The 26,462-nt window shown below is 42.2% G+C and overlaps 1 protein-coding gene across 5 annotated transcripts in view; it reads right to left on the reverse strand.

Annotated features, from left to right (window-relative positions):
• LOC141779560 (neural-cadherin) overlaps window positions 1-26,462 on the reverse strand; it is a 183,099-nt gene that overhangs the window by 117,200 nt on the left and 39,437 nt on the right. The gene's annotated exons all lie outside the window — the stretch shown is intronic.

Genomic DNA, 26,462 nt, shown 5'->3' on the forward strand with positions numbered 1-26,462 from the left:
AGGGGGAGGAAAAGGAGCATGAAAGAGTGGTGGGAGGAGGAGGAGGGTCTGAAGAGGAGGAAGTGCCCTGCAGGAGGTGTTGGAGGAGGAGGAGGTCTGCCTGCAGGCTGTATGTTCAGCTTTACTTCATGAAGGTTGTTTTGGGCTCAATGAGGTGCCGTGCTGAGTCAGGTGTGTGTGTATGTGTGTGTGTGTGTGTGTGTGTGTGTGTATATACGTTCAAAATGTACCTTAAAGGGAGATTTGTCAAGTATTTAATACTCTTATGAACATGGGAGTGGACAAATATGCTGCTTTATGTAAATGTATGTATATATTTATTTATGGAAATCAATTAACAACACAAAACAAGGACAAATATTGTCCAGAAACCCTCACAGGTACTGCATTTAGCATAAAACATATGCTCATATCATAACATGGCAAACGGCAGCCCAACAGGCAACAACAGCTCGAGGGATCCCTTTGAAAATGGCCATGACAGTTTTTCCTCGCCAAAATTTAGCGTAAGTTTGGAGCGTTATTTAGCCTCCTTCGCGACAAGCTAGTATGACATGGTTGGTACCAATGAATTCATTAGGTTTTTCTAGTTTCATATGATACCATTATCTTCACTCTAGCTTTAAAACTGAGCCCGCTACAACCTAAAAATCACAAGTTGTGTCAATGCGTTAAAGAAATTAGTGGCGTCAAAACAAATTTGTGTTAATTCGTTATTATCATGTTAACTTTGACAGCCCTAATTGTTACATTACGTTGTTACATTACGTTGTTACATTATGATGTTATGTTACGTTACACTGTAGCGGTACACTGTTACGTTATGCTCTTCCGTTATGTTGTTGCCTTACATTCTTAAGTTACGTTGTTATGTTACATTGTTACATTACATTGTTATGTTATGTTATTACGATGTGTTGTTACGTTATGTTGTTACGTTAAGTTATGTTAAGTTGTCTTGTTACGTTGTTGCATGCACGGTAAGCTAGTATGACATGGTTGGTACCAATGAATTCATTAGGTTTTTCTAGTTTCATATGATACCATTATCTTCACTCTAGCTTTAAAACTGAGACCGCTACAACCTAAAAATCACAAGTTGTGTCAATGCGTTAAAGAAATTAGTGGCGTCAAAACGAATTTGTGTTAACGTGTTATTATCGCGTTAACTTTGAGAGCTCTAAAAAAAAGAAGCTTTGCTCATATTCCCTTAGTGGCGATATTTTGAAGTTTTTTGAAAATTGATTGACAAGTTCATCAGTTTAACAGACAGCTTTTATAGTGGAGGTCTATGGGTAAACTGGTGCAGTACCGCGGTCCGACACACGGGTTAAGTTAAGTGAATAGTAGCTTACTGATCTGTTTCTAAAGGTTTGTAATGACGCCCGATAACCTACAACAAACATCAGAAACCTTAATCGTAGATTAATAGATAATCTGGTTCAAACAGACATTTGATCAGACATTGACCGTGTGACCTTCTAGAACAGTTTGTCTCTGTCACCAAATAAACCTGTCTCTACGTGCCCACACGGCTGCTGTCGGCCCGACAGCTCGCTCCGATCCATCACATCCCTGCGTCTGTCACCACGTCTTAAACTCCTGACACCTACTGTGTTATCCGAGAAGTCACTTCTGAGCAGTGTTTTCTGGGAAATGGAGTCACTGGCTGGCGTGTTGACAGGGCAGTGTCATCCTGCTGCTGCTGGAGCGAGACGTTTACCGCAGCTGACACATCCCAACACTCTGACCTGGTTTATACACCGTTTCATCGCAGACCAGAACAATACCAGGGTTCATTAGAAAAACGACAGATTTAAGTCTGTAGAGAGATCTTGTGTTTAAACCTCTTTAAAGACGTGTTGGGGTTTCAGCTGCAGGGCGTCTGTCATCAGCTCTGATTCTGTTACTATGTGAGACGACCTCCAACACAAACACCTCCGCTTCTTCACGTCTCATTTAACAAAGTGAAGCAGGTTCAGAGTTTCCAGCGTCGGTGATGACGGAGCTGCCTGCTGTTTGTTTTAGAGACTGAAACTCATCAACACACCTGCAGAAACCTCACCAGTCACAGTTGAGGAGGACGCCTCACTCAATCACTCAGTTTGTAACCCAGATGCTTTAACATTTCTTCCTGCAAACTGAGTTCAGAGGGACGTCTGAGACTTATTCACCACAGTCGAGGCTTGAAACCAACGTATTCACACATCATGTTGTCCATTATTTGTACGTACAGTGAAGATGAAATTCCACCTACTCTCTCACCTCATGAACCAGCCCCGTTGGCAAAAAGATAGCGTGCAATAAGAACGTCTTTCTTGCTTTTGGTGTGTCATTTGTACGCCATGTAGGCTCTACTGACTGCAATGTAAACGCATCCATGTAATTAAAGTAGAATAAAAAGAGAGAGAGACTACTGATGGTGGGGAGGTGGATGAGTCCAACAAACAAACAACTTTCAACCAGGACACTGTTGTTTTGTTTTGTAAGTTACGTTGGTGACGTCCATCCATTATCTGTAACCCCTTATCGCCAAGGGGCTGGAGCTGATCCCAGCGGACATTGGGCGAAGGCGGGGTACACCCTGGACAGGTCTCCAGACAGTCAACAATGAACCTAACCTGCATGTCTTTGGACTGTGGGAGGAAACCGGAGAACCCAGAGAAAACCCACGCTAACACGGGGAGAACATTAAAACTCCACACAGAAGGGCCCCAAGGCGGGTTTGAACCTGGAACCCTCTTGCTGTGAGGCGAGAGTGCTAACCACTGCACCATGCCACCACGTTAGTAACGTGTCACGTGATATAAGTCTTACAAGTAATACTGGAAACTTCTTGAAAACAAAATATTGAATGAAATAAAACAACTAAGCCTTCAACTCTGTGCATGCTGATCAGTAAACTAAAAAGAATACCAATCCTTAACAATTCAAATTGTAGATACCCAACATCCTCCTCTGTTATGGTTCAACCAGTGTGTGTGTGTGTGTGTGTTTGTGACCGACGCTGCCCTGAAGGCTAAAACAACAACAAAGAAGACAACAAAATGGCCGCCACATATCTTCAATAAAACACTCTCCAGCCTGGAAGCCACTTTGAAATCCTCCTCCTCCTCCTCCTCGTCTTCGTCCTCCTCATCCCTGAACATCAGACAGAAAAACCAACAAGCTCCAGAGGGGAGAAGCGACAGAGAAACATCCTCTCTTCTTCCTCTTCTTCTTCTCCGTCTCGATGTCTCCGCTGGATCACTACGATGCATTTATATTTGACAAGTGGCATCAATAAGTCAGCAGGCGTGTAGATAGAAATGTCCTCACACCTCCAGTACATCTCTGATCAGCAGGGAGTGTGTCTGTGTGTGTTCATGGCTTTTCCATGTTTGTGTCTCAGAAATATTCTCTCTGTATATATTTTATTCATATACGATACGAACGCGACATGCAGGTACACTCGCACATAGCAGAGGTCAGAGGTCGGCAACTTTGTGTTTCTGAAAATGTGAGAAATAAGCCATGCAGTTGATGAATCTGTCTTTATTTTGGATCGACAACGGTTAGTTTAAAAGTTTTTCGGGAGTTTCCAGAGGCGACGAGTCGTGCTGTTAGCCCCTGATTTGGATAAAGTAGACTAGACCTCCTTACTTATGCCAGGATCAGACTACATGATATTTCTGACGGTTAGGATGGTCACTATGTCAGATTAGAAGAATGAGAGTCATAAATTCTTGTTGTGACTTGGCCTCGACACATGACGGACTACACGTCGGTCCTCTGTTCCGACAATACACACTCTCCCGGCACCGCCGTCTTAATATACGGCCTTACCGGGGCTCAACGCTCAGGCCCGACCGTGTAACGGGGCCCACGAGGCTCCAGGGGAAAACAATACAGATATAATTCACAGGGAGAAGCGAAAGCGGGCGCGCAACGGGATGCTCCATATTTGTATTGGTGGTGTTTTTTACTCCGACACAACCTGGATAGAATATCCTTCGAGGTCCGGCAGCAGTTGTGCCGGGAAGGTCCGATGACATCATTCTGCATAAGAAGTGCTTCTGTTTACAGCTGTGCGTCTGTACTAAGCCGGTCAAATTCACGGGCGTGACAGAACACGTCGTGGAAAGCAAAAAAAAAAAAAATCAAACATGCTAGACTTTCTGTCGGGACGTCGTGAGACGGTTGTCGTGTACTATGACACACTACACGAGATAAAACGATCGATTGTCACACACAACACTCATTTATCGTTCCCGATCCGAGTCGACACCCTACGACGGCTGTGTCGGGCTATAATCGGGCTGATATCGTATAGTATGAACCGGCCTTTAGTCATTCATATGCCATTTGGTGCGACCGGGCTTGGTATTAGGGTTGGGCGATGTGTTCAAATTTTCCAACCGGCCATCATCAGCCCAACACTCGGAACTTGCCAATATATTCGCGCAGGTGTGTGTGTGCACGGCATGGTGCGCCCCCCCCTCCCCACTGCCGCAGTCAGCTGTGAGATCAGCTGTTCTAGCGGAGAAAACACACACTTCATTCAAACTCGACGGAAACCAAATAAAACTCAACAAAACTGTCTGGGTTAGTCTTTCAGTTTGGTCGAAACATACCCTTATTTCACAGAGTTTGATGTGAAAATACGCTGACGCTGCGTGACGTTTCCCCCGCTCTATCTCTGCCTGCCTGCTGAGCGGCTCTTGTTCTTCAAGCAAAATAAAATAACAAACATCATCCAAAAAAAACAACCGGTGATGCACTCAGCCAATCGCAGATAAACAGTATATTCATCCAATCGCCCAACCCTACTGGGTATTATACTTTTTTCAAGAGTACACGAAATTGCTCTAATTTTTAGAACAAAATGTATACTTCCATTCGTGGTTAATGTAATTACAGTGTTTTCATGATACGCTGTATACAGTTTTTCTCAGTCTCTTTTGGCACAAACACAAAACTAAACAGAGTCACACTAACACTGAACACAAACGGTATAAACAGACACACACACAGATGAGCTAGGTGTTAGCAGACTGTGGTGGCTGGACTGGTTGGCACGGTGACACACACACACACACACACACACACACACACACACCCTCGGGGTGTGAGAGAGCAGCGGTCGTCCTGTCAGAGCTGATTTGAGGCCACGGTGTCGCAAACAAAAACCTGCTTCATATTGGATTACCAGGAAGAGGTATGTGTGTGTGTGTGTGTGTGTGTGTGTGTGTGTGTGTGTGTGTGTGTAGGAGGGTGTGGACATCTACACCTGTGTCGTCCCTGAAGCGCCGTGTGACTCCCAAATAAAGTTTAGTCCTTTAATGTTACTGCGGTGTGTGTGTGTGTGTGTGTGTGTGTGTGTGTGTGTGTGTGTGTGTGTGTGTGTGTGTGTGTGTGTGTGTGTGTGAGTGTGTGTGTGTGTGTGAGTTGCTCAGGTTCATTGTCATGTTACATCAACCTCTACATGTGTGTTTTCACTTGTCAGGCCAGTAGGTCATGTATGTATGTGTGTGTCTTGTATTTCTATCTTTGTGAGATCACGTTTGGAAAGTGGGGACACTACTGTAAAGAACGTATATTGATTAGAAGTGAAAGTAAATTGATCGTTCCATTGCAACGTCAGCACCCAGCAGCAGAGCTACGCTTCCACCATTTTGGACTGATAGCGACTACCGGACGCCAGTAAAACGTCCGCATACAAAGAGCCGTACAAAAGTAAAATTAAATTATTCATATTCTATTGTCATATTTAATGTCTCTACTGAAATGGCCTGTGTTGAACAATACAAATATAATAAATATGAATACTATTGTAACTATTTATTTATTAACCTTTTTAGCCCGGCTGCTTCCCAGAGGAACATAGAGTGAGCGATGGACATAAATGGAAGTTATAAAAATCCAGCACACAGATTTTGAGATCAATCTCAAACTTTTTCATGTCAAGGATCCAAAATGGAGTCCAATAGACCACAGACTATGGATGTAGAAGAGGGTCCAATAGACCACAGACCATGGATGTAGAGGAGGGTCCAATAGACCACAGACCATGGATGTAGAAGAGGGTCCAATAGACCACAGACCATGGATGTAGAAGAGGGTCCAATAGACCACAGACCATGGATGTAGAGGAGGGTCCAATAGACCACAGACCATGGATGTAGAAGAGGGTCCAATAGACCACAGACCATGGATGTAGAAGAGGGTCCAATAGACCACAGACCATGGATGTAGAAGAGGGTCCAATAGACCACAGACCATGGATGTAGAAGAGGTTGTGTCCTGTGCTTTTACCCTGCGTGTTAGTAAATAGCCTAAAACTCCATTAAATCCTGTTGATGTCATGCTACTAGCACTACTAGCTACTGGCTGATAGCCGGTTGTTTGGGAAAAGAGATGTTAATACATCCACCACGGTACAGGCTTACAGGATACAGCCCATGGGTGTATTAGAAGATAATAAAAGTGATGAATTACAGCCAATAGATCCATTATTACAGCCGCATACAGCTAGCAGGAAGCTGGCAGAACCGGATATGTCATATGAGCGTGCAGAGTGGTGCAGTCCCGTGGGTCTGATGCACGTTCATTAGGAAAATAACTCAGGAATCAGCTGTTAGTTAATTTCACTACATTTAGGACATAATGATTTAAATGAGGGTTATTTGAAGTGTTCCTACTGGGAAGTTGATTTACCTCAAAAAATGATCCTCTGATTTATAGACGTCTCTTTGTACATTCATGGACACAGACTCATTGGCACTTTCAGCCCAAAATGGCGGCAGCGTTGTTGTCAAAAAAGCACCAGAGTTTCACCTCTTTGCTTCTAGACTCTTTGTCACTATGGATACCACCCGTGTATCATCACTTACATATTCTTCTGTTACTATACCTTTCAGTGTGCGTGTGCATGCATGTTTTACATTAATTTACAGCATGTGTGTGTGTATGAATATGTGTCCATGTGTTGAAGGAGGCATATGGGTCAGGTACCATGGGACCGCTGTGTGACAGCTGGTAATGAGTATGTGTGTGTGTGTGTGTGTGTGTGTGTGTGGGGCAGATGGACTGGTCAGACTGGAACATCAGAGGCAGACCTTCTGGTGTGACCACCATGATAGACACACACACAGATGATGCTAAAACTCTGTGATTTACAAAATTTCAGTTGTGGGTGACAATAACGATTCGAGTGTTTATTCAAAAGTCTTAAATGACGTGCAACTTGTTTATGTTTTTATAATTTCATTTTTATTTCTTATTTTTCGCCGTTTTCATGAGGTTACTGAAATACTTTTTATGGCAGGTTCAGAACAAGTATAAGAAAAAAAAGTATATTTTAAAAATGCTCAATATTTGTTAAAAAGTAGGGCTGTCAATCGATTAAAACATTTAATTGCGATTAATTGTATGATTGCCCGTGATTAATCGCGACTAATCGCACATTAATCACACATTTTTTTTATCTGTTCAAAATGTACCTTAAAGGGAGATTTGTCAAGTATTTGCTTGACTAAACAAGGCAAAAGTGAGCATAGCTCACATACCCCCGCTCACTGCTTGACCCCTACTAAAATAGGGCCAAAGGTTTTGCCCTTTTGGAACTAATAGAATTAGTCTATTGAGCATAATCTAGCTTGTTATTAGCTCACCTTCCTCAGGATAAAGTCAGTAGAAGACAAGAGTTTGAGTTCTCCTCCAGAAACGAAATAGAAGTCGAAAAAAATCACAGTTTTTAGCCAAAATTGCAAAAATGTTGGGCACCCTGGACTTCTAACCCCCAAAAGGCAAAACTAGACCACACTGTCAACCATCATACCAAATTTGAAGTTCCTAAGTTAAATAGTTTCCGAGTTCTGCTCCGGAAACAAAAGTGTGACTCGCGAACGGACGGAAGGACGCTTTACCGACTACGTTGTCGCAGGGCTATAATAAACTAAACATCATGGTTGGGCTTAAAATAAGTATGTAAACTAAGTAAAACATGTACGGAAACAACTACGGAAAAAACATGTCACAAACGTCAACAAAAAACACGTGACAAACGTCACTAACTTACAAAACAAAACACCGGTCAACAACAGTCTCAAACACGGGTCTCCTGGTTAAGTATGTGATTAGGTAATACATAGGTATACATAAGTGGTCTTTCTCTCTTTTTATACTACGTCACTAACTCCTACCGTAGCATCTATACACGGATGTGTTTATGTTACAGTCAATACAGGATACATGGCGTACAAAAGACACGCGGAAATCAAGAAAGACGTACTTATTGCACGCTAAACGCCGTATGCATTATCGTGGCATTTATATTCCTTTTCGTGTGAACGGGCTGATCCTGCCTACAGAGGGTTAGTTCTCTAAAAGCTCCAGCATCACTGTTGGAAAGTGAGAATATCGGTGAAAAGTGAAGACAAGTTTGGGAGTGGAGGATATTTTTGGAAATATATATATTTACCCTTCAGACTGATAAACCCGTTCAACCGCCGTGTAGAAATACACGTGTAATAAAAGCTCCTGCTGGTGTAAATCCACAAATGTGTTTGCTAAACATTTTTATTATCAGTATCATAAAGAGGAGAGAAACTCTTCAGACTGCTGCTCTGAATCATCGGCGACGAGGGACAGCGGGGAGGGAATTAAATGTAAAGGATGGAGGATGGAGGATGGAGGATGGGGGGGGGGTTGACAGGAAGTTCAGGGTAATATTTGCTTAGACTCACACAAAAATACTGCTTTTACTGCTGGAAACCAAGCTGCCTCCTGAAAATGTTGAATGTCCATAATATCTTCTCTCCGACGGCTTAGCAAGAGGTGATAAGCAGGAAGTAAGTAAGATGTGTGTGTGTGTGTGTGTGTGTGTGTGTGTGTGTGTGTATGTGTGTGTGTGTGTGTGTGTGTGTGTAGATGAAACCGTTATTAAAGCCGTTCTTCTTATTGAAGCACACGTACTGCACTGCTGCCGCCTGTCTGACAGAATCACGTCTTTTCTTCTTTTGAAAGTAAACCTCTAATTAAAGCAACAAAACTAAAACGTCTCAGCGGGAGAGCTGTGATGATGATCGGGCCCAAAATATCAGGCCCGACTTCACAAGAACTTGCAGAGTTTCTGTTCAAGCCCGACCCGAGCTCGAACCACGGCAGCAGTTTTGGGCCCGAGGCCGATTAAAAACCCAAATATCCAGTTTCATGTCAGACAGACCAACTCGTCACATACTGACGCTTGGTCAAGACCCGTTGGCGTCACTTTCTAATGCACTGGGTACCCCGACGCGTCACACTATGACGCTCCAATACGGTCACAGTAAACACGTGGTCAATAAGCGGGTGAATCTTTCCATATCACACGATTCAAATTATGGCATGAAAGCAGAGTAAAGATTAGTTTTAATTGTTTTATACAGAGCAACGTCATGCTCTGCCCAGGCCGCCGTCATATTTGGACCTCTGCCTCCAGTGTTTGCACCTTCAACAACAATGTTAGAGACCCCAAATGCCCGTATGTGTGTGTGAAAGAATATTTGAAAAAGTAATTGAAATTGTTGATTTGTCACACGCGTTAAATGTCCATGACACCGTATCCTAACTGGCCGTGAGTTACGTGAGTTTTCTTCAACATTTGTCGAGTGAAGTTAAGCCATGAATCGCAAATTTGTCTCAGATGGCTTTTAAATAATTTGCAACAGTAATCTAAAACTCCACAAAAATACTTCGTCAGGAAAAAAATAAAGAGGACAAACTTCAGCAAGAGCAACAAGCGATCTCTCTTCAAGGATGGCCAGACATGCATGAGGTATAGTGATAAGTAGACAGAGTAAAGAGTTCCAGGCAAAGTGTAGAAGTAGCCCAGGGAGGTGGTGGTGGTGGGAGGGGTATTCTGGAGGACAGGGATCACCATTTCCCTCCTGACTCTGGCCCCTGATCCCCCTGAAGAGACCAGTTCAGAGCAGATAAGCTCTCTTTAAATCTGTACCGCGACCTTGACTTGGAGCGCAGGAAGAGAGAGCCGAGAGTGCCACTTCATTCGTCTCTCCGTCTGTCCTTTCACCCGACGGAGAGACGATCTCCTCCGGGGGGTCGGCCGCGAGAGGAATCAGAGCCCGAGGGAGAGGAGGAAGATAGGAGGAGGAGGAGGAGGAGGAGGAGGAGGAGGAGGAGGAGGAGGAGGAGGAGGAGGAGGAGTGTCATGATGGATATTGAGTGACGGGTCGGCACTCTAGAGACGTTCAGGTTGTTAACGTGATTCTCCACGCCGCGGGGATGAGCGAAGGTCATGAAGTGCTGCTGGATATAACTGACACATCGCTGCTCTTAAAACCTCTCGATAGAAGTTCTCCTTTGTTCTCAACTCAAAGTCACTTCGGTCATCCTCCGGCCTTTGAACGTTTGAATCCTCCACCTCCAACCACTCCTTCACTTCCTCCATCAACAGGCAGTTTGCTTCCTGAACAGCACGTCCTCCATCCCAAACGACCACACAGGTTGTTTGTTCCTTCCTACCGTCTAATACTGTCGTACTTTAAACGTAACGGTCGCAGTTTTGAATACACGCTTAATGTTGTGAAACGGGCGATATACGCAACAAAACTACTTGGTTAGGATTAGGAATAGATCGTGGTTTGGGTTAAAATAAGTACATCTGTGACGGTACTCAATTTACGGATGTGACGTAACTTCCTATAATAAGAGACCTAGTTGGATACTTACCCACTGAGACAACTTTCTTTCAGAGGCTTAAATTATTTCAGGTTCAGAAGGTACATCAAATATCAAACTAGAAAAACCTGATGAATCAATTGGTACTAACCATGTCATACTAGCTTGTCGTGAAGGAGGCTAAATAACGCTCCAAACTTGCGCTTAATTTTGTCGAGGAACAACTGTCATGGCCATTTTTAAAGGGGTCCCTTGACCTCTGACCTCAAGATATGTGAATGAAAATGGGTTCTATGGGTACACACGAGTCTCCCCTTTACAGACTTGCCCACTTTATGATAATCACATGCAGTTTTTTACATGCAGTATAAACGTGTTATTGTCTCCTATTCTAAAATGGTGTTTGAATATTTCTGCATACTGGGGTCCCTTGAATCTTGACCTCACTGTATAAAATGACCTGTGGTGACCTCTAGGATAATCACAGCCTCATGAAACTTTTCAGCCACAATCTAGAGACCTAGCGCATTCAGAGGATGGATGGCTTTCATAGCTAGATTGACAATAAGGGGGTTTCTGAGCAGTTTACAGAACAGAAGTGCTCGCCATCCAATCGCCGAAAAATCCAATTCTTGCAGAAATCTCCAAATGTCAAAAGTTTTTAGATCCCAAATCACAGCATGGCTTTTTCTATGATGTTCCTCAAGGTCTTGGTGTCTTAATGTGGTAATTTAGAGGGATTATTGATAATTTTTATCAATTCTTGAGTGGTAAAAAATGGTTAAATTTAGCACCAAATCTCTGTAACAAATGTCATCAACCCAAAAATTGCTGCAACAACTTATGAGACATAATAGAGCATGGGGATGACCATCATATACTTCTATCATCATGTTCTAAACCCTTATACACTTTTACAATTCATTTCAATTCATTCATTAATTCATTCATTCATGTTTATTTCTGATTACTGACTAGAACAACTTGTCACACAGTGCTGAGCTGCACCTCAAATTAATGTCCAGGTTCCCAGCTTTCAGATGATGTACACCACTTCTATGTGACATCTCCTGTTGACCTGCTATCTCCCCCTAAAGGCCCCCTGCACCCCCCTAAAAAAGACAAAAACGGGTCTGCTGTTGGTCTCAGGGGGTTAAGATATTTCTGTATCTATCCATTTTAGGGTATCTAAAACACCGGACCAGTGTGGACGCTTGGCATAAACGTAGCAAAAGTTCTACATTTTAAAACAAAAACGTATTAGTGTGGATGTAGCCTTAAATGCACAAGCAACTAGGAGAGAGACACACCTCGCAAACACAAAAAAACCTTTGTAAAGTCTACAGTAGCTCCATCCATCCATCCATCCATCCATCCATCCAGCTGTAAAAGAACAGCAGCAGCAGAGTGTGATGGCAGACAATTAGCGAGGACACGTCAACACACACATGAACAGACACCATGATGTGTAACAGCCCTGAGGCCTTGTGTGTGTGTGTGTGTGTGTGTGTGTGTGTGTGTGTGTGTGGGGGGGAGGAGGGTTAACATGCAGAAAACAGATGTGTAACTTCTCCCACATACATGATAACAAACACAGCTGAGGTGTGTCTGTTAATAGCTGGCTGGATGCTTGAAGTAAACATCGCTGCTGTTCGGTTACTGGAGGAGAAGTAAAGTCTGCAGATTGTCGGTTCATCCCTCAGCAGACAGAGAAAGAGATAGAGAGAGAGAGAGGAAGAAGTCAGTTTGTATTATCAGTGTGTGTCGGAGCAGGACAGCAGGAAGAACAGCTCGACTAAACCGGAGAGAAAAGACGTCTCTGTTCACTTCTTTTCTATAATCCCTGTTCACACTCTGAACCAGCGCTGTCATTATCACTGAGTGTCTTATTTTCTTATAGAGAAAAAAACATCTGATACACTTCAACAAGTACTTAGAGATATCAAGTCCTCCTTATACAGATCAAAGCTAATACGTAGTGTGAACAGTGAGAACAGTAGAGCTGTATATCACATAATAGTTCACATCTAAAGCAAGAGGTTAGTGGAGCATCAGCACTACCGAAGATTCAGTGACTCTGACCTCTGTTACTGGACAGAAATATAGTATTGTCCTTCTTAACACAGCTCAATCTGTCCACAGTGAAACCAGAAAGTTTAGGATGACATGTCATTGATCCATCATCATAGATATATTAATAAAAGGTGAAGGAATCTCAGTATCCAATACTATCAGCTCAAACCGGTGCCTCAACAGACAGGATCCTGCAAAGATGAGATCTATAGTAAGAGCTAACGTTTGGACAACGGCTGTCAAAGTTAACACGATAATAACACGTTAAGGCAAATTTGCTTTAACGCCGCATTTTGCGTTTTTTAGGTTGTAGTGGGCTCAGTTTTAAAGCTAGAGTGAAGATACTGGTATCATAGTATCAAGTAATCCATTGGTACCAACCATCAACGCTCCAAACTATGCGGAAAAACTATCATTGCCATTTTCAAAGGGGTCCCTTGACCTCTGACCTCAAGATATGTGAATGTAAATGGGTTCTATGGGTACCCACGAGTCTCCCCTTTACAGACATGCCCACTTTATGATAATCACATGCAGTTTGGGGCAAGTCATAGTCAAGTCAGCACACTGACACACTGACAGCTGTTGTTGCCTGTTGGGCTGCAGTTTGCCATGTTATGATTTGAGCATATTGTTTTATGCTAAATGCAGTACCTGTGAGGGTTTCTGGACAATATGTGTCCTTGTTTTGTGTTGTTAATTGATTTCCAATAATAAATACATACATACATACATTTGCATAAAGTAGCATATTCGTCCACTCCCGTGTCGATAAGAGTATTAAATATTTGACAAATCTCCCTTTAAGGTACATTTTGAACAGATAAAAAATGTGTGATTCATTGGGATTAAATATTTTAATCGACTGAGAACCCTAGTTTGGATGTGAAGCATCTAACTCTTCATCAGAGCTAGAAGAGGCAATGGTGGTGCAGACGTTGAAAATGCCTCTGATGCATCTCTCATGGGGTGGACAGTGTTTTGGCCGTTGCTTACGTCCAGCCAACGTGATCTCATCCCTACTCATCATATTTTGCTGTTTGGGCAGAAGCACGTAATTAACGTTTTAACATTCTAATGTTGCGAAGCGGTGGCAGTTAGGTTTAGGCTTGGGTTCAAATAAGTAAGTTTGTTGTAAGCTAAGGATGTAACGTCACGTGACAGCTTTTGGTTTCACACGGGACATAAACACCCACCCACAGCGGACATTTTCGCTCTTTACACTACGTCAGTTGCTCTGAGTGTCTAATAATGATGCGGATGGGTTTACATTGAAAGCCTGGTGCGTCTCATACAGACACTAAAGAGTTCCTCGGTGCCTCTGTATCAAGGTGCCAACAGCCACTGTCCAAAGCATTGCTTTAAAACAACAACAAAAAGAAAGAAAGGAGTTGCACTGGTGTGGTTCAGGTACAGAAAATGAATCACGGGTCAGTTAAACACTTCACGGTCGTATGAGACAATCCCTCTGTCTCAACAACAGTGAGGTGAACAGTATAATCCCTCCTGTCACTTCATAAAGTCATCATCCAGGAATGGGTGACGCTGCGTTGCATTGCGTCATGTTTTTAACCAGAAGCCCTCTGTGTCGGTCCTGGTTGAGGTCATGTAACCAGGGTCAGACCTGAAGAGGTCAAAACCAAAAGGAGCTGCAGAATGACAACAGGGAGCGAGAAGACGGTTGGAAACAGCAGGAATATGGAGAGAGAGATGGAGGGATGTATAAAGAGAGGCCACAGCCTTGATCAGCACTTTGCTCTACTCAGAGTATCACAGGAGACTCTGTGATATGTGTGTGTGTCCTCTGATGTCTCATCCAGACTTTCATTAATCAACACATGAAGGCTTCTCAAGATCTGACACTTGGCTGTGTGTGTTTGAGAGGCAGCATTGGTTAGTGTGCCTATGTATTTAATCTTAGTAAAACTATATGTGTGGCAGTAGAGGAAAAACTTCCATCAGCTCAGCAGGTAAGAAGAGAGTGTTTGACAGAGGAGCAGCGAACCAGCTGTGTTTCCAGTCGGGAGCTCTGTGGGATGCGTCTGTACTGGTTTTATCTGTTTGCGTGTGAGAGGATCAGGTGTTTCCATGTTTATTATACGGATCATGGCTCCTCTCGACTTAGTGTCGCATCATCCATCCCTCCGTATGAAGGTTAACGTGCCATAAAAAAGCTCACAGGTTTGATTCATGACTCTCCACCTCACAAACTTACACTGGTTACCATCCACTGTTTTTAATGCACTTTAAATCTGCACATAAAAAACTAGGGCTGGGACGATTCATCTATCGCCCGATACAATACTATCACGATACCTGGGTGCCGATTCGATATGTATTGCAATCTTTCAATATTGCGATTCAATATTATGATTTATTGGGATTGTTGTTTCCTGCCTCCCCGTGTGACCGGGTTCGCCGGACGGAAAATGTTTTTGATTACAGGTTTTCTTTTGAGATGTTGCTGTAGTTATTGTCGTAGCCGTATCTTTAGTTTAAAGCCTGAATTAAGTGACTAGAGAAACTAAAATACAAGCAGGTGGACAAAGAAATATCCATCTGAATTTGACACCAAATTGTACTTTGAGTTTTGGTACAATTGATATTTGTTTTGTTTGCCCGCAGATCATTTTGAGTCACTTTTCTTTGTCAATTTTCTTTAAATTTTTTTTATTTATTTATTCAATGTTTGGGTTTATATCAGGGCTGGGATGACACACCTATCTCCCGATTCGACACTGTCATTAAACTTGGGTGCCAATTTGATATGTATTGCGATTTTCAAGTATTGCAATTCTATATTACAATTTATTGTGATTTTTGTTAACTTTTTTAACACTAGACCATGGGAAAAAGTTGAATCATATACTTCTAGGGACTTTTACTTTGGAAAATATCTAAATTAATACAGTAAAAATGTTTGATTTTCAGCATGTATGTAGTCAGAGATGTCAGAGTTTTTCAGACGTCTATTACACCAAACTGTTGTTTCAACAACTACATTCTATATATATTACAAGTTCGGACCTGCTTTGCATTGAAATATAAATCATTCTAAATGTTTCCACAGCTGCAATAGTGAGTCTAGATGATGAAATTGAACGATAAATTGATCACTGATGATCAACAAATATTTAATAAAATAGCTCCACACATGACATGCATGTATGCACGTAGCATGTCATGTGTTGTGTTGATCGTTGCAGTATGGATGCGATGACCTTGTCCTACTTGCTGATTGGTGAGCGGTCTGGCCTGAGGCTACTGCTGATTGGCTGTCAATAAGCTATTAGGACAGCAGATAGATACAGAAACAAAGGGAGGGGGGGTGAGGACAGGGAGGAATTTAAAGACCTGCTAGTGTTGCATACAGACTGTGATCTTCATTACATCATGCTGATGTGATTTAGCTATCTTTAGAGTTTATAGCATTCTGTAAATTTAAAGGAATAGTTCAACATACACTTACTCTTTCTGAGGGTTAGCTGTAAAGAGGGATGCACCGATACCACTTTTTTCAGACCAAGTACAAGTATGAGTACTTACATTTGGGTACTCGCCGATACCGAGTACAGATATGAGTACTTCTCTGTGCCAAAAGACCGTCGTTAACAGCCAGTTGGAGGGTGTGAGCGACACACGGCAGGCTGGGGAGTCCCGCATATGAGGCGGTGCGCCGTGACAGCGGCGAAAGTTCCTCCCGGGCCCTTGGACAAAGTGCTCGCTGCGCCCTCAGCCCACGTAAAAGGCGCCAGGGGTCTGCAGCAATGTCGGCAACCCACCCGACCCGTTTTGAAACACGGACCAAGGAGTCTAATGCACGCGCGAGTCAGAGGGTGCAAGCAAAACCCCATGGCGTAATGAAAGTGAGGGCAGGTGCGCGCCGGCTGAGGTGGGATCCCGGCCCCTTTGGGGTCGGGCACACCACCGGCCCGTCTCGCCCCACCGTCGGGGAGGTGGAGCGTGAGCGCGTGCAATGAGACCCGAAAGATGCTGACGAGAGGTTAACGTCACGCTGCGTATCGGAGCCGTTTTGCGAGTACGAGTACATGAGCACAGTATCAGACCCGATAGCCGATACTGGTATCGGTATCGGTGCATCCCTAGATGTAAAGATGGATATCAATCTCATGTTGTAATAAGTACAGAGCTAGAGTCAAGGCGTGGTTAGCCTAGCTTAGCATAAAGCCTGGAAGCAGGGGTAAACAGCTAGCCTGACGAACCTCCTCAACAATTCCTACAGTGTATTTCTGTCACACTCATATAAGTGAACAGCATTGAGCAGGGTTTATTTATTTTATTAATTAAAAGGATCTCCATTAACTGATGCCAATGGCATCAATGGTCCAAAATCCAGTACATCATATTTATTATATGCATATTTTATACCAGTGATTCAGTCACATCACATCAGTTTCAGGAGCGGGAATCTCCCAGTTAAACTTTCATGCAGATCCAATAAATATTTCAAGCCCATCAACTTAACAGCTCAGTGTGTCCGATACATTCAGTCAACATTTTATATCTTCTGCTGCTCATCTCATTTTAAGTTGGTTGTCAACGTTAATTAACGCTGCAGCGTTCCTGTTCATTACAGATCTCAGAAAGCTCCACTTAGATCAGGGGTCGGCAACCTTTACTATCAAAAGAGACATTTTTGGCCAAAATATAAATTTAAAAAATCTGTCTGGAGCCGCAAAACGTATTCGAGCCTTATAATGAAGGTAACGCCGCCTATTAAGTCTAATGCAGAGATAACTCAGGTCCCAAGGAGAGGCAGGACATTGAAGAATTGTCTTGAGAAGATTTGTCTTGAAGCTCTTTTCAGCTGGAGCTTCCAGTGTGTTTGTTCTGGAAATGTCTTTCAATTGCTTTTTTTTGTCGTTTGCTAATTTCTCACCGCAGAAAGCAAACAAATCTGTTCACGCACTGTTAAATTCTCCATTTTCCTCTGAGACTTTTCTTTTTTTGGGGATTTGGAGACCTACTGTAGCTAGGGAAACTCAAGACTCGTCAACGCTGTTGAGGATCGGAAAAATTAGAGTGCCGGGCCGTAGACGTACGTAGGCCATGACAAACAGTTTAGTTGACTGAAATGTTAAAACTTATTTTATTATTCAGTGTTTAGGCAAGGGATGCACCAATCCGACCAGTGATACCTGGGCTCTGGGTATCGGCCGATACGGAGAACCGATCTGATACCAGTGTTTAATTGATCAGCTGAATGCCTCACTGTGTGGAAGTGACTGGATCATTCTTTTATGTGTAAGGCAACATCAGGCTGGACCTAAACATCACTTTCATAACTTTGTAAAACAAAATGTAACAAATGAATATATAGATAACATAACATAAATTTGGTGAAGTGTTGTTTAGTATTAAATTAATAAATCGTACACCAACAACTTGGCAAAAAAATGTGTGTGTAAACCTTTTCCATGCAACAACAAATTAGTCAAAACTTAAACAGGAATTAAAATCCCACTATATGATGTATATAGTACATAAACATAGAATTGAATTTTATATATCGACCCCATTGTCTCCGATATCCGTTCCAGTACTGGTATCGGTGCAATTGGAGAATGTAAGAATCACTTTAGGTGTACAACAATGATTAATGAAAGTAAAAATGTTAAAAAAAACAAGGCAAACGTGAGCATGGCTCACATACCCCCTCTCACTGCTTGACCCCTACTAAAATAGGGCCAAAGGTTTTGCCCTTTTAGAACTAATGGAATTAGTCTATTGAACATAATCTAGCTTGTTATTAGCTCACCTTCCTCAGGATAAAGTCAGTAGAAGACTAGAGGTCAAGTTCTACTCCGGAAACAAAATTGAAGTTGAAAAAATCACAGTTTTTCTGGACTTTTAACCCCCAAAAGGCACAATTAGACCACATTGTCAACCATCATGCCAGATTTGAAATTCCTAAGTTAAAAAGTTTCCGAGTTCTGCTCCAGGAACGAAAGTGTCACACTCGGACGGACGGACGGAAGGACGGACAGAGGGACGGACATTCAGAGCACTATATGTGGGGGCGGCTGTTGCTCAAAGGGTAGAGCAGGTAGTCTACCAATTGGAAGGTCGATGGTTCGATCCCTGGCTCCTCCGGTCACATGTTGATGTGTCCTTGAGCAAGACACTTAACCCCAAATTGCTCTCGAAGGCATAGCCGTCGGTGTGTGAATGAGTATTTAGATTAGATCCTGATGAGCAAAGTTGGCATCTTGCATGGCAGCCTCTGTCATCAGTGTATGAATGGGTGAATGCTGACATGTAGTGTAAAGCGCTTTCAGTGGTCGGACTACGTTGTCACGGGGGTATAATAACCGTTATTCATTTCTATATCATATTTTGTCAAAGCCAGAAGGAGCCGCATGTGGCTCCGGATCCGCAGGTTGCAGACCCCTGACTTAGATCCAATAAGAGATTTGAATGGATTCAGATCCGATAATCCGGACAAGCAAAGCAAACTAAAGCAGAAATCAGTTCACGTGTGAAATGAATAAAACTCCTGACTGTGACTCAGACAGCCTTTTATTCTTTACTGTCCCATTAACTGTAATGAATGTGTTTATTTGCATATTTAAATGAGAAAAATGTTGCTGTTGGGCTGAAATTAATGCAGCTGGCTGCCCACCGACGGGCCTGTTCCCTCATTAAACTGCAGCTTCACTCTTAACTATTATTTATTGTTGTGGTGCACACACAAACACAAACACACACACACACACACACAGAGATACACAATACTACACAAACATGGCTCTGGTCTGTCAGGCTCTCGTACAGATATTCAGTGCTTGGCAGCCCCGAGGTGACAGTTTTTTTCCTCCTGTTTATTCTATTGTCTTTATTTCTGGATTTAGCCCGAGGCCTGAAGCAACCTGCCACCGTGTTAGTGTGTGTGTGTGTGTGTGTGTGTGTGTGTGTGTGTGTGTGTGTGTGTGTGTGTGTGTGTGTGTAGGACTGCATGTCCTCGAGGCTGCCGAGCTTCACAGTGATTGTGTGTTTGTCAGTGTCACATACATTGATCACACCAGTGTCAGTATGCATGTTTATTTGTTGGTATTTCAGCGTGTGTGTGTGTGTGTGTGTGTGTGTGTGTGTGTGTGTGTGCGTGCGTGTGTAGCTGCAGGATAAATTATTGCGACCACTCACTGAAGCTCCCCAGAATGACCTTTTTTAAAAGGCAACAAAGCAGCGACGCAGACATAAATTATGCTCCATATTCATCAAATTTAGCACCAACAGTTTTGAGTCAAACAAACACTGCAGCTTGTTAAAAATTCTACGTTTTTTAAACAATTCATCTGAAGAAGAAGCGAAGAGGTTCACCCATTTGTGCCCAATCACTATATTTAGTATGATAAGGTAAAGTGCCACAACATTTGTTCTGATTGGTCAAAAGTCTTGACATTTGGTACGGACATACTTTGGGCAAGTAACAGTACAACTTTGACATTTTTAGATCACATGAAAAATCGAATTTTTATCAGGGCTGTCAAAGTTAACGTGATAATAACACGTTAACACAAATTTGTTTTAACGCCACTAATTTCTTTGACTTCTTAACTTGTGATTTTTAGGTTGTAGCAAGCTCAGTGTTAAAGCTAGAGTGAAGATACTGGTATCATATGAAACTAAAAGACCTGATGAATCCATTGGTACCAACCATGTCATACTAGCTTTTCGCAAAGGAGAATAAATAACGCTCCAAACTTACTCTAAATTTTGGTGAGGAAAAACTGTCATGGCCATTTTCAAAGGGGTCCCTTGACCTCTGACCTCCAGATATGTGAATGAAAATGGGTTCTATGTGTACCCACGAGTCTCCCCTTTACAGACATGCCCACTTTATGATAATCACATGCAGTTTGGGGCAAGTCATAGTCAAGTCAGCACACTGACACACTGACAGCTGTTGTTGCCTTTTGGGCTGCAGTTTGCCATGTTATGATTTGAGCATATTTTGTATGCTAAATGCAGTACCTGTGAGGGTTTCTGGACAATATTTGTCATTGTTTTGTGTTGTTAATTGATTTCCAATAACAAATATATACATACATTTGCATAAAGCAGCATATTTGCCAACTCCCATGATGATAAGAGTATTAAATACTTGACAAATCTCCCTTGAACAGATAAGAAAAGTTACGATTAATTTGATTTGATTAATCGCGATTAACTATGAACAATCATGCGATTAATTGCGATTAAATATTTTAATCAGTTCTTCTTCTTTTCTTTTTAAAACAGCGCCCCCGCCACTGAATCCATAACAGTTCAGGCGGAGAGTGGTACTGCAGCACGGTAGACAATGAGAGGCTTCCAAAACAAAAACCCACAAAATTATAATAAATTCAGACGAAGTTCTGTGAGAAGTTGATGAGAGAAGAAAGAGCTGTTGTTATGTCGAAGTGGTGTGAAGAGAGAGAAGAGTCACTCTCACCGGACTGCTTTTCCGCTCCGTCTATTTCACGTTACAGTAAAATAACACTTTAACACGTGTTCTTTGGTGGATTATGGGTTTGCCGAATTACAGGAGATGCTTGGACAGGTTCAGAAAAGATGGAGGATCTAATGTTATCGGTACATTTGATCGGTGATTAGAGCCGCGCTGTTATTTCCTTGTTTTTTTTAAGGGAGTTCTGCTGATAGAGACACCAGCTCAGAGCGGGACTGTATCATTTTTAAAGTACCGGTACTAATAAAACAGGGTATCGTACTGTTTTTAACAGCATGGTATTGCGATACTTTTCTAGTATCGGTATACCGTGACAACATCACCAGACAACAGACACAAACCGTAGTATTGGTTCTCATGACATCCCTGATGCTTTATTACATTTGACTCCATTAATCTAAATGTTTGTTTCTGTCACTCGTGCTGCGTTTCAGGACTGTTTTCATGCTGCTCATTATTTTTAGTTCACATACAGTTTGAATGAGAAGAGGAAACTAGAAAGCACTGCCTGAAGTCACGGCCTACACACATAAACAAGAGGACAAACAACAGTGTGTGTGTGTTTCCTGTACATTTAATGAATGCCAAGGACTCAGTAGAGTCGCTGCCATCTGCAGTGATGGACGACCTGCCAGAGAGAGAGAGTGTGTGTAGATGATGTAGATGTCTGCGTGTGTGTGTGTGTGTGTGTGTGTGTGTGGGTCACATGTGTACAATTTATTATATACAGGAGGTAAAGTGTGTGTGTGGAGGATGCTGTGTAGAAGTGTGTGTGTATTTTCTTTATAGACCTGCTGCTGCTCAGTGTCTACAACAACTGGGGGGTCCCATCCCTGTGAGCCACTCAACCAAAGTCTATACAAAAATACTGTCTATGCTGCAGTATTGATAAACATTTTCTAGAAATTGACAAACCATTTGCAGATAAATCAGCAGATAGGAACATGCATGTTTTAGTTAATACGCTTAATTAAAAAGCTGATTATTGTCTTCAAAATTGTCCTCCAATTTGATTGAAATCGCAATATTATGGAGGATAGAACCTGCCAAAATCCAAAATAAATGAATAAATAAATAAATAACTCAATAAATAAATATGTCATTAAATGTAGAAAAAATTATATTAAAAACAAATGTAGCCATTAGTTAAGTGATAAAATGTGACATGAATTGATATTTTTGTTTTTATTTGCTTCTTTGTTCATTTATTTTTATTAATTAACTTATTTATTTATTCATTTATTTTTGCATTTATTTTTATTTATTTATTTATTTTTGCATTTATTTTTAATTTATTTTTAAATGCATGTATGTATTTATGTATTTTCCATTTATTTATTTATTCTTGCACGATTTTCCCTTTGCACCTCACCACTTATTTATTTTCCCCAAACTACACATTTCTTTTTACATTTCTGTGCTACTGTTGACATAGAAAAACATTATGAATATTAATAAAAGAGGAATGTTTTGAGGATGAGGCTTAATTAAAGTGAGAATAAGAAGATCTGATGGAGTCATGATGGTGAACTGATGGAGATCAGTCTCAGACTGCCAACAGTTTAAACTACAAAGAGAGATTCTACCGAGCCGACTGACCAATCAGAGACCAGCGTGCTGGAGTGTGACTTCCTCTGCTGCTCAGGCCTCATTCCCACACATCAAAATCAACCACTGCAGACAAAAGACAGGTCGCCTCAATCAGGTGGCCAGTTTACAGCACGCTCAGCGCCGTGTCCACCGAATCACAACCACGCGGTCCACAGCCACAAACCAGAGCCGACCTGAGCGCCGCAGTCTGCTGTAACACAAACACAGCTTCCTGTCGGCGGCTCTGGAACCGTCTCGGCCCGTGTGTTCAGACCTGGGAGAGCTCCAGGTGAGCAAACACAACTAATTTCTACAAATAAACAGCGGAGATGCAGCTTGGATGGACTGATTGGCCAGATCTGACCAGAACACCAAGCCACCGCAGCCGTCCAGATGTGGGGGGGTTTAGGCTCTTGGCTAAACATTTACTTTGGGGTGGGGGGGGGGTCGACCACGGCAGCATCTGGACGTCGTTTCATCCTGTCAAACAACTGCAGTGACACTGATTCACTTCAGTTTCATACTGACCTGCTTCAATACTGATTTTAAATATTTCTAAGAGTTTGTTTAAGTCGGCCTGAACCTCCAGACGGGGTTAACCTTTGCCAATCCGTCAACGTATCCTCATTCAATGGTTCATATGATATTTTACAAAACGTTATTCCTCATTTTTCGTGCGTTTTCCTACAAATGTCCAGCAACACGTGTCAATTTCTGCTCGTTACATGCGTACAGTGTTTTCAAAATAAACTTCCGTCTTCACAGGAAACAACTTCCTCAGGTTTAGGCAACAAAATCACTTCATTAGGTTTAGGAAAAGATGGTGGTTTGGGTTAAAATAACTACAACAGTTGCGTATAACAAAAAATATATCTGAACAACATTACCAACCCTACCTTTACATCCTTCAACCAGATACATCCTTAGGGCTCTTTAGGAAGTCACAACCTATATTAAAGAAATTCTTAGTTGACTAACACTCATACAATTTTGTCGACTAATCGATTAGTTGATTTAATTGACGGTCAAGTTTTCCCCCAAAGAATTACACTAAAGCACCACTTTAAATCTTGTGTTTACTAGAGATGTGCTAAGAAGTTTCTTGGAAATAAGTCATTCAGCATGAAAAAAGCATCATCATACATATCTTACCAGATGTGTAAAATGTGAGAGTCCACACATAACGACATGTGGTGTTAAATTTAACAGTTTTGTTCCTATAGTGTGTGGAGAGCAACGATTTGGCCCAAACAGCAACCACACACTAACAGATTCATTCAACAACAACAAGAGTCCCCACTAAAAGAAATCTCGCAAATTCTCTGGCGATCAAACGTGACTTTAGTGTAAACAAACATGGCGGACGACGGGTAGGAAGAATTAGCGATGTTAGTTTTTACTTTGCACTGAAAATTGAAAAGGATGGACGGATGAAGTCATGGAGACACGTTAAATAAACACTAATCAACAAGTTGGTCCTCCATTTCTGAGCTCTATCTTACTACTACTTTATGCTTCACGTTTAGCATTAGCTCATGCGTTAGCCACGGCCGCCATGACGGCGGTGGTTGTCCTTCCTTCTTCATTCAGCTTGGTTCTCTATTGGCTATCGTTCTTTCCCACTAGCTGCGTCATCGTCTGTCCTCGGGGTTCCCCACACAACAAGATATCCCATCAGAAATATTGAACATGTTTAATATTTAATATTTGAAATCGGTGCGACCAGGATGGACTTCAGAGCCAATCGGGGGATGTAAAAAACACTCTTAACATCTGGAAAGATAATCTTTAGAACCATCAAACAATCAGGGCTTTGCTGACGAGCGTCAAGAGGAATCAAACCCGAAATGAGATTGATTCTAGGGTAGTGTGAACCCCCCCATAAGAGGGAGCAGCCCTACTATTTTGTTATTTATGTATGACGACATGTTGAGTTATTAATCCAAATGAGAAACTGCAGCCAAGCAGCTTCAATCAAGGTCACATATAGGCTTTTTGGGGAAGCATCAGTCTAGCGTGTGTGTGTGTGTTTTCACTGTATTTTGAGAGTAAAATCTGTGTGTGAAGTGAGTTGAGGTGTGTTTACTCTGCTCACCTCACACACCAAACGCTGTCAATTCTGTTTGTCTTTTAACGACCTGCTGGCAACACACACACACACACACACACACAAACACCCTTTCTCTATGTGTGTCTGCCTCACACACACACACACACACACACACACACACACACACTTGGCGATGATGTGAGGTGCTGTAAGGAATGAATGAAAGAGTGGAAAGTAGCCGGTGACGGTTGAGGTCGATTCAAACTCTGCTGGAAACGAGCCAACGCACACACACACACACACACACACACACACACACACACACACACACACACACACACACACACACACACACACACCTCAATGAAACCACTTTGTCCTTAAAGGAAATTCTGCAATAAACTAAAATCACTGCTGCTGCTGTTGGAAAAACTATAGAACAAGACTGGGTCCAAGCCGTGTATACGTCTGGACCGTGTCTGGTCAGTCTGTGAATTTGTGGCTAAATCGTTCCACTAATAGTCAGTGGTCTTGTCTATAATGTCCAGCGCTACATGTCCACCAGGTCTGGCGAGGACACTAGGGGACGCGCTGCTCCAATCAACTGGCTGTTGAAACGGTGACGTACCCTATCGTTGAATGCACCTGATGGGTGCCTGGTTTTCAAACAGGAAACAACATGGCAGCCTGCTCGTAAACTTTCTGTTATTCCGTCTAAATCCACCAAATTCTACTCCTGAATACATTTTAAATGAGAAAATAGGTGATGCCACTGCTGAATCTGGTTTAATTTAAGAACTAGATCTCCTAGTTTCACAGCTTGGTCCAAGTTTCGTGAGCCGGACGCGTCAATCATTTGCATAAAAGACTATTCCCGCCTTTTCTTTTTGAAAGAGCAACAGCCAATGAGGAAACTCCAACACTCGGCCAACCAATCCTGTAACTTCATCATTCAGTGACAGACTTTTGCGTTTGTAGGGCTGGCCCTCTGCCCTCCAGTCAAAAATCATAGATATTTACCACTGTTTCTAGGTCGTGTCTAGAAGGTAACAGCGCAAAATCTGATCTGAAATCTGCAAAAACTCTTGCGAAACTCGCTGACTGACGACCTATCCTTACCGTAACCATCTTGTGAGAGTTTCCCCAACTGTAGGGTTTCCTTCTAGACGCTCCCCTGTTTCTACACTACAAACAAATGATTCTATACATTACTGCTGACCTTTGACCCAACTACTTGTAAACTGGTAAAAGCTGTGCACAAATGTTGAGGATATAACCAGAATAAAATCAGTTAAGTTCCTTCTGTGTCTTTCCATCCCATTAAACCAACTCTGATGTTATAAATCCACCTCTGATATAAAACCAGCACATTCACCCAGAAACTGGCTGAGATATTCAGGAACATTGAAGATGATACAGTTGACTTGATGCGTCATGGAGACCTTTAAAATCGCAGTTTTTGGGAGCAGAAAAGTTTTGTTTTTGAAAACAGGTGTAGTGTTTACGAATGAAACGTTTCTTTTTCCGTTTCAGCAGAAACTAACCATCCACAGCAGTTAACTAATCCCAAAATCAAACCAAATCCACCACAAACATGAGTCTACTTCATCCAGAGCAAAC

The sequence above is a fragment of the Sebastes fasciatus genome, chromosome 12, assembly GCF_043250625.1.
Source record: "Sebastes fasciatus isolate fSebFas1 chromosome 12, fSebFas1.pri, whole genome shotgun sequence".
Classification (NCBI taxonomy): Eukaryota; Metazoa; Chordata; class Actinopteri; order Perciformes; family Sebastidae; genus Sebastes; species Sebastes fasciatus.